This window comes from Brassica napus, chromosome A6 (assembly GCF_020379485.1).
Source record: "Brassica napus cultivar Da-Ae chromosome A6, Da-Ae, whole genome shotgun sequence".
Classification (NCBI taxonomy): domain Eukaryota; kingdom Viridiplantae; phylum Streptophyta; class Magnoliopsida; order Brassicales; family Brassicaceae; genus Brassica; species Brassica napus.
In genome coordinates this window covers 16,570,601-16,584,200 of record NC_063439.1, presented here as the reverse complement: position 1 = coordinate 16,584,200, position 13,600 = coordinate 16,570,601, and the positions used below count along the sequence as shown (strand labels likewise).

The window sequence follows — 13,600 nt, the reverse complement described above, 5'->3', positions numbered from 1 at the left end:
AATTAATGGAGAAGATGAATGCAAAATTGAATGGAGCTTCAATAAATCTGGGTTATAAATCTACCAGTAGTGAGAGAGAAAGGAAGAAGACAGAGTAGGAGAAAGAATGATTTTGATTGTTAACTAATTCTCAAATACTCTTCATTTATTTCATACTCTTCAAAAACATTGTTAATATCCAGATTACCCTTTTGGGAGTATGATAGAATGAAATTTGTTTGAGTATTTCACCCTTTTTTGTCACATCAACAAAACCTATATAAACTAAAATAAAAATGATAAGTGGCTGCAGAATAAACTCCTCCGAGGGGCGGACGCAAGACAATGGCTACGGTGGCACGTGCCCCCAACTGTTTTGAAATTTTCTTTGCTAAACTATAGGGTTTATTGAATGCTTCCACCCTAAAACTAAATCATAATGGAAAAAATCATTGTGCCCCCTACTAATTAGCATCCTACATCCGCCCCTGTCGACTCCTCTAACGATGTAGGTAAAGTGGATAACATATTACCTTGGCCAAGGACTAGTTTCAGCTGAGAAACATGGAAACCAGATGAATCTTACAATCCAGTAGAAGTAAAAGACGATAAGTAGTCTCTTCAATGCATTCTGTTATCAGAAAAAAGGCAATAATATTTTAGTGCAATCTTTTGAAAAGTTCTTTGTGAGTGAAGTTTGTCTATACGGTCTCAGGTTTGGAAACACCTAGTTTTCATGCAGGTGATTGACAGCATTATCTTTTATCCTTGCTTGTGCTCTTAATTAATGGACCTTTGCATCGTGTAACATTGCATCTAGGTCTTTCAGCATTTGCTTCAACTCATAATTGTTTATAGATCCATGTTCAAACTAGGGCTGAAACTTATTATCCGAGATTCGGATCTGATCCGAGATTTACTCTGGATCCGTTCTGAAAATAAATATTTTAGGGTGTCTGAATCCGGATCCGGATAAGAAAATATCGGATCCATCAAAATCGAATCCGGATTTGAATATCTTGACTTTTAGGTCCTGATATCTGGATCTATATTTTAAAAATATATTAAATTTTCAATTTTATTAATAATTATATTTGATATATTAAAATTAGTCTTCTTATATTATATTTAAATTTTATTATATATATATATATATATTTATATATTTATAAATCTTGTATAAATATTTAATTTCTGCATTATTTTAGAATTATTATTAACAAAATATTTTTAATTATTTTTATGGATCTGAATCCAAATATCCATGCATAATATAATATCTTGACGGATATCTGAAAGCCACAAATCTGAATCCAGATACAACACGACGGATCTGGATACCTTAAATTTCGCAGATATCCAGATTTGTTCCACCCTTCATTCAAACCATTTCAGAGCTTCTGTAATTCAGATTAACTGCACCCAAAGGTACGGATGAATTCTTCGTACGAGCCTTTCTCCCTTGATGCATGTTCGATTTGGACGGTGTTTGGGCTGTAAATTCATTGAATTTCGATGGATTGATGGTGATAAAAATAATTAAATAAAACTGTAGAAAAAAAAATTGATAACTGTCGATTTCAGAAAACGGGTGAAAGGGGTAAGTAAACCTAGACCACTCACAGAGTCACAGTCGTTTTTAAGGAAGTGAATCCATGTTTAACCGGTGGATATAATGTGGGATTGGATAGTCCACTTGGTAAAGTTGTAATTAGTTAGGTTTGCTTTGGTTTCTTAATATTATTCTATTTTTATTTTAAATAAAAAAAAAACTAAATTAGAAAAAAGAGTGAATAAGATTTTTTTTCCTAATTCAAAAGTTAATAAGATATGCGGGTTTTGCCTTTTTAGTCTCTTATTTTCTTCCTTTTATTTTTAAATATAAACAATAATTATCTTTAATTGGATTTTAAAATCCAAATCAAACGTTAACTGAATTTTTGTTAGACATTTATGCTAATGGAACAGCATCAAAAATATATTATTCCATTAAGACACTAATTAACTTTTATTCTATTTGTTCAATTTTCTTTAAATTTTTTTTCAAATACATATGTTCAATCCATTACCTGTATTGTAAAACAGATAATCGAACAAGGTCAAATTTGAATTCAAATTAGAAAACCACTAACCAAATGAAGTAACATTTAGGGGACGACTGGTTTTTCCGCTACCACCAGCAAACGCAGCTTTTGCAGTTGGTAGCGATTATCGATGGTTTGCAACAATCACTCAAATCGCTCTAAACCGCTTCAAACCGCTTCAAACCGCTTCAAACTGCTCCGAATCTCATAAATTCAAAAGCTGGCTCCAGTTAGCGTTTGCGGTTACGGGCGGTTGCGGGAGGGTAAAATTTTTTTCTTTTTTTTTAAAACAATATATATACAAAAGTAAAAATATTTAATAAAAAATTTAAAATTGAAATTATGAAAATATTAAAATATATCTATTATATTTAAATTAATATTATAAAATTTTATAATAAAAACAATTTCAATAAATTTTCAAAAATAAAATTATAACTTTCTAAATATAAATTTTATATTTATTATAATTTTATGATTTTTGATATTTTTATAATTATATTAAATGTAAATATTGTTAATTTATTATTTGACTGTTACCTCATTAAGTAGTTAACCAGTCATAAGTCACCCGCAAACGCACCAATTTTTAACCGCAGTACCAGTCGTACAAATATCTTTAAACCGCTAGAAACCGCTACCGCCCTCATCCACAAACTCCCACAACTGCAACCGTTGCGTTTGAACCAGTCAGGCTCTTAATCATGTTAACAAAATTGTTTTATCATTGATTAATTAAGAAACATTTATGAACTTATGACTCTCTTTAAAATCAGTGCAAATTATCAATCTATTAATAAATCCTCAAAATTTTACCAAAAACAATAAACCCTCAAAAGACACAATTTTAGCTCATAACATATGCAGCAAAAAGCCTGGACACTGGCATTCAAACTCAATGGCAACGGCTTAATATGATTTCTTCTGTGCTTTAGAAATTTTCTATATCGCACGATTTGTTTTCTTTTCTATATCGCACGATTTGTTTTTCTTTTTATCGAATGTTACATGTTCTATTTTAGTAAATTCCTAAATTGAAAACTTAATAAAAAATACGAAAATGATGGGAAATGTACAAATACAAATCAATTTCAACGATTTTGAATAATCTTGAGATTGTCAAGATACGATTTCCAGTTTGATCTTTTTTTTTCTTCCACTCAGCTCTATTTGACTCTTCTTCAAGGAAAATAAAAAAGAGAAAATTACTAAAATGTTATAGAAAAGTTGAGATATAAATAGAATAACATACATCTTTCGAAAATTACTAGAATGTTTATATATCTTTAGTAAATTACAATTAAAGCTCTTGATTAGTTTTTTTTAATTGAGATTATTTTTAAACAATAAATTCATGTCACTAACTAATGTATCCACATCAGCAATCCATGTGAAAACCCTAATCTTTGAGTCGATATTGTTGTTAATCGTCTGAAATTCTTGAACTGTCTTCTCCGATAACGTTTTCGCCAAAATCGTCTTCTCCGCAAGCGTTTCTACGAAATCTTCTTCGCTGCAATCTTCCAGAAATCATCTTCTCTGCTGAGTTTTTCGAGTTTGTGGCTGAGTTTTAATCTATGTTGTGGCTAAGTTACTTTTCTTTTACGGCTGGTTTATATATGCAGTTGTGGCTGAGTTATTTCCTGCCAATCTCCAAAAACGTAGCTATAAGAAGTGTGCATTCCGAGGAGAAAAGGCAATACAGTCTAAAAACCAAGTTGGCAATTGTGGGGTGTATTCCTTTAAGTTTGTTTGTGATTTGATACCCATATTTGGATAATCTAAATTTTTTTTTCTAGATCTGAGTGAAAGAAAAGATTGAACAAAAAGAGAATAGAGGAGACGGAAAGAAGTGACGGATTCAATAGAGACGACACAGAGGAGTTCAATGAAGCTTGGAGACATGGAAGAGTTATCACCAGAATGGTGCAGAAAACCTGTATTTTTTAGCTTTCTATGTAAGAAACATAACACACCCATGTATTTTGAATTTTACTTATGCTATGTTTACACAACTCAACCATGTCGTTTATATATCACAGCCGTGTCGTTTATATAACTCAGCCATACCTCAAACATACTCTAAAATCATAAAATATTTATGTAACTCAATTGTGTCGTTTAGATGACTCAGCCGCATCGTTTATATAACTTAGCCATACCTCAAACATACACTAAAATCGGAAAACTGAATTCAAGTACTTCAAAAATTTATATTGAAGATCATCTTATCAATATCAAGTGAATATAAATCAACTGAATGTGTATAGTTTCTTGAATTTTCAAGTTGAGACTTTAACTTGATCTTGGAATATATGTTATATTACAATCACTTATACAATTCTTACTTACAAGACTCTAATTTTAATCATTTCTTAAATCTAAACCTCAAATCATAAACTATAGAATTATAAAATTATAATGTTTATCTTTGAACATTAACTTTGATATTTTTTATTATTTAAAGTTTAAGGTTTAAGTTTAAGTTTAAAGTTTAGGTTTAGAGCTTAGAGTTAAACTCAAATTTTAATCATTTAAAATATAATCTTTAATTTTTAAATTCCAGTTTAAATTTTGATTTAAACCTGTAACTCCATTCTTTAAATTTAAGCAAATTTTAAAACAAATTAAAAAGAACTAAAATTACAATTTTTATTACTTTTTTCATGACCATTGATTGATTTTAATCTAAGGGTTCAAAATTATCTTTTTGTCTATCCCCACCCTTTTATCTCATTGGTTAATCTTTCTTTTTCAAGGGTCACAATTTATGGTCATTGATTAAATGAAATCTAAAGGCCAAAAATCATTCTCTCATTTTCTTACAACTGAAGTCTGAAGGGACTTAGCCTCTTCATCTTTCTCTCTTTAACTTTTTCTTCTTCTACAAAACGACGAATCCGATGAGAGAGGGAGCAGCAGGATGTTAGATCACCTTACATGACATTGGAGGAGAGAAAGCTTCTTCTCTAACCGACCACGATCGAAGATGACAACCACTGCAATAGATCTGTCTCAAAATTTGAGTTTTTAGATCTATGTTGTTAATGCGACTATTTTGTCTCTTGATTCCTAATCTATAGACTCGTCTTTTTAGTTTCTCTTTTGGTATCTAAATTCAATTTAAGTTTGGATGATGAATCTTGAGCCTGCTAGAAGCTTTTTTGTCGACTTGGTTATAAAAAAGCCGTATTGTAACAATAACTCATCATTTGATTATAACAAAGTCGTATTGTAACAATAATCCAGCCATAACGTATGCATAACTCAATCGTAATTTGATAATAACTCAGCCGTAACGTATGAACATTAAATCTATTATGTTTATCTTTTGAACATTAAATCTAATATTTTGTATTATTTTAAAGTTTAAGATTTATGTTTAGGGTTTAAAGTTAAACTCAGCGGTAATGTATGCATAACTCAGCCGTAAAGTATGTATAACTCAGTCGTAATGTAGCTGAATGGTATAAGTAAGCCGTAACGTTCTTATAAGTCAGTCGTCAAATGTAATTTGTTTTGCAACGTTTCGTATTTTGGGCGGGAACATTGTATTCTATCTTATAAGAACGTTACGGCTGACTTATTCATAACTCAGTCGTAACGTATCTAAATGGTATAAGTCAGCCGTAACATTCTTATAAGATAAACAACAATTTACCTTCAACTCTGAACATAATATTAAAACTATAAAACTATATAATTATAAAAATTATAAAGTTTATATTTTGAACATTAGATTTAATACTTTTTATTATTTAAAGTGTAAAGTTTAGGTTTAGATTTTAGGTTTATACTTTAGAGGTAAACTCAGCCGTAACGTATGCATAACTCAGCCGTAATGTATGCATAACTTAGCCATAATGTATGTGTTGGAGACTCACTGTATGGACTAAAGTTATCATATTCAGATGACGCACCATCTAAGTCATCAAACATATAAAATCAGCTTTCAAATTCATCATCTTCTTCGTTTTCTCTCATTTTTTTACTCTTTTTTTGTTCAACTCTCTCATTTTTTACAATTTACAGGACTTAGCTTCTTCATCTCTCTCTTTGAGTATTTCTTTTTCTGCAAGACGACGAATCCAATGAGAGAGGGATCAACAGGATGTCGGACCACCATACATGACACTGGAGGAGAGGAAGCTTCTTCTTTAACCGATCATCATCGAAATCGACGACAACTGCTGTAGATCTGTTTCAGATTTTCAATTTTTATAAATCTATATTTTTGTAGACCCAGTTGCAGAAACGATAATTACCAGATCCATAATATCTTAGAGAAAGATGAAGAATAAGATAAAGAAGATAGATGAAGAATAAAGAATAACATAGACTGTTATTTTACTGTTGTAACATTAGTAATGACATGGCAAATAAGAGCTGATGACATGGATGATGACATGGAAAATCGGTAAGCTAGCCACCAAACGAACATATAACTCAGCCTAAATAAATTAGCCATCAAGTACAACGTAATTCAGCTGAAACGGAAATACTATTTCAATAATTAATCTTTTGCTAATAAAATAGCCGTAACTAGGATGAAAAATCATAAGTTAGTTGTATCGTCAAATAAATCAGCCGTTATTCTAGTAATTAATATTTCGCTAATAAGTCAGCCGTAATTAAGCTGAGTTTATTGTTAATCCAGCTAGTTACAGCTGATTAAATATAACTCAGTTGTAACAACCTCCCATAAGTCAGGCATAAATTTAGTAACTCAGCTAGGCCATGATCATTAAATCAGCCGGCGAAACATAACTCAGCCATGTCTTAACTATAACTCAGCCGAATTTTTGATAAATCAGCCCGCCGATGTATAAGTCAGCCGTAATTTGTGTTCGTAAGTCATCCGTTATCCCATAAATAGAGATGTCAAACAGGTTTACCCATCCCGTTCCGTCCCGTACCGCAGCGGGTTAGTCGTCGAGCGGGTTACAGCGGGCCTGTCCCGCGCGGGCTGTGGTCTTCAAAATACCGGCCCAAACCCGTACCGCAAAATATATAGGCCTTCGCGGATCGTCCCGCGGGACGCCTCCTTATCAAACCGCCTACTACAATTTTTTTCATGAATGTTCAAGTATAAGAGTTGTGTAAGAGAGTTGAAGAGAGCTCATTTAGCTTCACTAAAGACTTATCAAAATCAATGCCACAAAGCTCCGTTTGTGCTTGCGTTCTTGAGTTAAAAGCCTTCTTTTGTTATCAGCATAAGCTTTTGTTGAGTTTGAATCTGATTGAATTGTTATCTTTGTAATAAGTTGGCTCAAGTGTTTTATGTCTTCATCAAACCATCTCTCTTTTTAATTATTTGGATTGTAAAGAAAATCGTGAATCACTTTACCAAATTATACAAGTGACGTGTTATACAACTAACTTTTCTCCTAAACAACACCACTGTAACCAAATTTAATTTAAGAAAAACACCACTTCACAATACTGAAAACAAAACCAATCAACTTAAACAAGAAATATCACAGTGTAATAAAGCAATTCATAGTTGTGTGTAATAAAAAGAAAAACCCAAATCAAAACAACACCAGAGCTCGAATCGTCATCACTGGAGCTGGAGTCGTCATCGCCGGAGCTCGAATCATCATCACCGGAGCTCGAATCATGCATCATCGCCGGAACTCCTTATGTTTTATGGGAGAAAAATCACAAGAATCGTTTTTTCTTTCTCTCTCTCTCTCTCTATCTCTCTCTCGATGTTTTAGGCGAAAGTAGAAATGGGGACTTAGGGTTGCGGGTCTTTAAAATCCTGCGGGTTAAGCCCATCCCGCTTTCGACCCGTCCCGCTTTTGACCCGTCCCGCTTTTGACCCGTCCCGCTTTGAACCCGTCCCGCGAGGCCCGCAATTTTGCGGGCTTACCAAATGGAGGCCCAATCCCGCCCCGCAGCAAGCCTTTACGGGCCAGGCCCGCGGTACAGGTCCTTGATTGCCATCCCTACCCATAAATCAGCCTAAAATCTGTAAATCAGCCATCACTAACGGCTGACTTATGTTCGTAAGTCAGCCAATTTCTCATAAGTCAGCCGTGTTGTTTAACTCAGCTGCAAAGTAACCATAACTCAGCTGTAACGGAGTTTGTAGCGCTTTACGACTGAGTTCATTAATACATGTCAACGCATTCCTATGTGGCGCCGATTTTTTGCTTACGTGACATTAAAAAATAATGGCATTCTTATAAATACGTTTTTTCTCACAACGTAATAAAAGGATACACTGGGTACTAAAAAAATGGTAATAATAAAAAAAAAGTTTTGTATGGTTCTTGTAATATGTCCTAAAAATATATAATGTTAAACTTCCCAATAAAAAAATCTCCACCACATTGATTTTTTTCCTCAAAAAAAATATGGTTTTATTTATATTTGAATTTGCCAAATTTGAATATTATGACTTTTCGAAAACAGAATAAACAAATAATATTCACACGCTATGGACAGGCAAAATCCCACAGATGGGCAAAGATCTCTCAGAATCTCTCGTTTCCCTCTCACACTTCCTTATAAATCCCTATTCCTTCATTTCCTTTGCAAAATCAAATCTCTCACTTTCTTGACAAATCATAAGCATATTATCTCTCTCTTGAGCTCTCTCGTTTACATATCTTTGATTGATATGGCGGAGGTTATGCGTCCGGAAAAGTTGGACATGTCCAACGACACTTCTTCCTTAGGATCACCTGAGCTTCTTCATGTTCTGGCCGCAGACGATAGCATCGTTGATCGAAAATTCATAGAGCGGTTGCTCAGAGTCTCGTCTTGTAAAGGTAAACTTGAAGAAGTTTTGGTTCATCGTTATAGTTTTCGAACTTTCGTAATCTGACATTTTTTTTACATTGTGAAATTTCTCAGTTACTGTTGTCGATAGCGCGACAAGAGCTTTGCAATACCTTGGACTAGATGGAAACCATAGTTTTGTTGGATTTTTGAGGTAATATAATTCTTAATATATAATGATCCTTAGTGTTGAGAATCAATTTTTTTTTTGTCAACTGTTGCGAATCCATTCAATGTTTGGTATTTAAGACTTTTTATTTGAACTAATATTTTCAGGATCTGAAGATTAATCTGATAATGACGGATTACTCTATGCCTGGTATGACTGGATATGAACTATTGAAGAAGATTAAAGTAAGTTTTCCCATCCCTCTTTTTTTTCTGATCGATTTGAAAAATAAAATGAAAGTTTGATCTAATATGTGTTTATGGATATTGAATATTTTTATAGGAATCATCAGCTTTCAGAGAAATACCCGTTGTGATTATGTCGTCAGAGAAATCTTGCCTCGTATTGATAGGTATGTACTGTTTTCCTGATCACGATCACGTAAGATTATGCTTTACAACTTATAGTAATTTTCTTAGATTTTTTATTTGCATTGATTGCTTCAGGAGATTTGGTGATTAAAAGGGTTTTGTTTATGGAAACTTTTAAGTTTTTTTTTTTGACAACAAGTTAATCACACTATTTAACCGATATGTATTTTGACCAGATTAAAATTGTATAGATCTTATCATTTTTGTATGATATAAGATATGATATGATTCTATTTTTCAAAAAAACATATGATATGATTCTATGAAGCATCATGGGTAACTGTGGTGGTGGTTGTATATTTGATGAAGCTAAGATTTGGTGTAACTTTTGGCAGTCCGGTGGCGACAAAATAAGAAAAGAATAATCCATCATAATAAGTTAAGCAAAATCTTCTCATGAGATTTGATTCTATTCCCGGTGATGTGTTATAACCCCCAAAATTATAATATCCCTTATATATTAAAAGAGAAGCATTGTAATAAATGCATTCACATTATAATAAACACGTGGCAGCTTCACAATGATTTGATAATAAATATGCTAACGCGTTCACACTATAATCATAAATGTGTTCACACTATGTACTTTGTGATTTTTTTTAATATAAAACTCACATACATAGTTCCAATAAAACTCTGGATTTTTCGGTTCGAATAAAAATAGATAACGAATCAAAAGCTAAACTATATATATATATTATTTTTATTGTTTACGGATAAAATTGAACAAAATATTCATAAATTTTGATTCGATTTGTTATCCGTTTTGATTTGAACCAAAAAATCTTAATATTTGAAACTCTACGAAACAAATCAAATACTAAAATACAATATCCAAAAAAGAAGCAAATCACTAATACCAATATTTTTAGGAACATATATCTAATTCGATATGTTATATGCATATATATACATATATGAAAAGAATTATATATATATATATGTTATATAAATTATACTTTATATCAGTTTTACAATATAAATTTATTATATTAGGTACTAGAATTAAAAGGTTATATGATGTTTTATTTTTGTAATAAAATGTTATTATTAAATTATTTTTAAAATTTTATTTTATTTACGAATCAAATCAAATATTCTTTAAAATTCTAAAACATTTCGGATATCCGAGTCACCGAATATCTAGGTGGCTAAAAATCGAATCGACAAAAATGCTTCCAAATATCCAGATACTTGATATGTGTCCACCTCTATTTACGAATGTAATTTTATTTATATATGTAGTATATATATATGTTATATATATTATACTTTATATCAGTTTTACAATATAAATTTATTATATTAGGTACTAGAATTAAAAGGTTATATAATGTTTTATTTTTGTAATAAAATGTTATTATTAAATTATTTTTAAAATTTTATTTTATTTACGAATCAAATGGAATATTCTTTGAAATTCTAAAACATTTCGGATATCCGAGTCACCGAATATCTAGGTGGCTAAAAATCGAATCGACAAAAATGCTTCCAAATATCCAGATACTTGATATGTGTCCACCCCTATTTACGAATGTAATTTTATTTTCTTTTGATGAAAAAATGACCAATGTCAAGGTCTTTTTTATTTTAAATAAATTTTAATTTTATCTTTCATGTATTATTCTAAACAAAAATGTCATTTAATATTAATTAACAATATCTTTATATATTTTTCAACTATTTTTATATACTTTTTACATAAATATACATAGGGCTGGGCAAATAAACCGAACCCGAAAATCCGAACCGAACCCGATCCGATAAAAATGAATCCGAACCGATCCGAACTCGAAATAAATACCGAATGGATCCTGTTTTTTGGTATTTTGGGTTATGGGTATTATCCGAACTGGACCCGGACCTAAATGGATATCCGATAGAACCCGAAACATTTAAAATCACAAAAAGAACTTCTACCAAATATGATCTTAATTCTTAATATGTATCCAAAATACTTTAAGATATTATTGAACTTCTAAAATAATTATATGTTACATGAAGGTTGGTGGTGGAATGTGGCGGTTGATGCCTGAAGTTTTTAGATTTTGGTTTTGTTTTTATTGAATAATGTTTCTCATTTCATGAGAACTTATTTTTTGTTTTATGATTTCATTTATCTGGTTTTTTTCTATCACTAATTATGTTTATCTTTCGCTTGATTTTGAATGATCATGTTTGATGTTTTTTCTTATTTTTGTATCGATTTTATTTATGTTTTGGCTATTAAAATATGTACAAATCATGTTTTTAAAATCCGAAGAACCGATTTCATTTATGTTTTAGTTACAAAATAGGTACAAATCATGTATTTTTAAACCGAAGAACCGATTGGGACCCGAACCCGAAAGTACAATGGGTTATACCGGTTCTTTGAAGATTTACTAACCCCGACCCGAACCCGATAGAACCCGAACCGGTCCCGAACCGAACTTTTATATAACCCGAATGGGGTTGATTTTGATAAACCCGAAAAACCGAAACCCGAATGGCTAAAACCGAAACCCGATGGGGACCCCGAATGCCCATGCCTAAATATACATGTGCACCTTGATGTGAGCATCTTATAACTAAGTATTCACCACAGCTGAAGTATCTAATTTTTTTGAAAGTTGAAATATTTTTTCTTAATGTTTCTTTCACTATTGACCAAATTGTAGTGAAATGATTTGTCTTAATAATTTTCTTTTCTTTTTCTTAAACTATTATCTGTTTAAAAACTATAATATGAAACTATTGGTTCGACATAACGACTATCTAAACTTCATAATATAAAAATAAACATATAATATTAATTTTAGGTTTTTATCCGAAAAAACCTAAAAATCAAATGTTTTAACCGAATAAACTAAAATGAATATTAATTTAAAATAATAGTTATATTTTAGAAGATTAAAAACAAAAAAACGTAAAAACTAACTAATATCTAGATTAAACAGATTTATTGTCTTTTTTATTAAAAATAACGAAACTAATAATCACATCCCGCGCAAGGCGCGAGTTATTACCTAGTATGCTTTTAATTCGTTTGCATAATATTGGGTAAGGTCGTTATAAATCACATTCTAGTGGCAGACACCTCACATGGCTTTTGCTTATTACTAAGGAACCATTTTTACCAAAAAATTAAGTCGAATAATGTAATTGCTTATTAATTATGAGCTGGCCATTTTCTGGATCCAAAGCCAACTTTATGGAATTAGACCACTGATATTTGATTCTCTTTGTGGATTATTTTTTATTCAGATGTCTTGAAGAAGGTGCTGAAGATTTCTTATTGAAGCCTGTGAAACTGGCTGATGTGAAGAGATTAAGAGATTCGTTACTGAAAGCTGACGAAATAGCTTTCAAGAATATTATGCACAAAAGAGAGCTACAAGCTAATGATATCTACTCGCAGCTAAAACGCGCAAAGATCTGAGTCATTTTGTTTTTCATATTCCATGATATGATCCTAAAAGCTCAAAGATTCACACACAAGCATGTTATGATTCTTTCGGCTTACAATTTTTGAGAACTCAACAGCCTTCTTTGCCGATGGAATCAGTGACGACGGAGGAGAGGGAGAACGAAGAGTTTTTTATGAAATAGAAGTGTAAAGTTTAGACAGAAGGATTCACTAGAGAGGACTGATACATATTTTTATTTTTCATTATGTGCTTTTTTTTGGGATTCGCTTACGTGGAAAAAGCGTTCTTTAAGTCTTTTTTTCTGGTGGGTCTTCTCTTCTTTGACGAACGGAGTGGACTCTGGAGGTTCTCCGGAAGCCTGGTCTATGGTGAAAGTGTTATTTTTGGATAAACTTCAAAGAAATATTGCTTAGAAAACAAGTTATTCATTAAAGATAAATAAAATAACTTATAAGTTTAGTATAATGATAAGATTCCTAGGAAAACATGTAATAGGATAAATTAAAAAAGAAATAAAACGAAGAAACAGCTTTATAAGCTTTTGTGTCTTTGATTACTTTATTTGGTATCAGAGCTTTTGGTTATCAAAAGAGATCACTGGTTCTTAGATACAAAAACAATGGTGGATTCAAAAGCATTGGTGAAGATAAAGGATGGCGTACTTGGTGCTGTGGTGTGTCCAATGTTGACAACGTCGAACTACATGGTATGGGCAATGAGGATGTAAGTGTTCCTGCGCACGCATAAGGTTTGGGAAACAATTGAGCCAGGAACAGATGAGGAAGAGAAGAATGATGT

At 31.7% G+C, this 13,600-nt stretch overlaps 1 pseudogene; it reads left to right on the top strand.

Moving 5' to 3' along the window:
• Positions 1 to 8,041: 8,041 nt before the first annotated feature.
• On the top strand, positions 8,042 to 13,355 carry LOC106399484 (annotated as a pseudogene).
• The last annotated feature ends 245 nt before the right edge of the window (positions 13,356 to 13,600 follow it).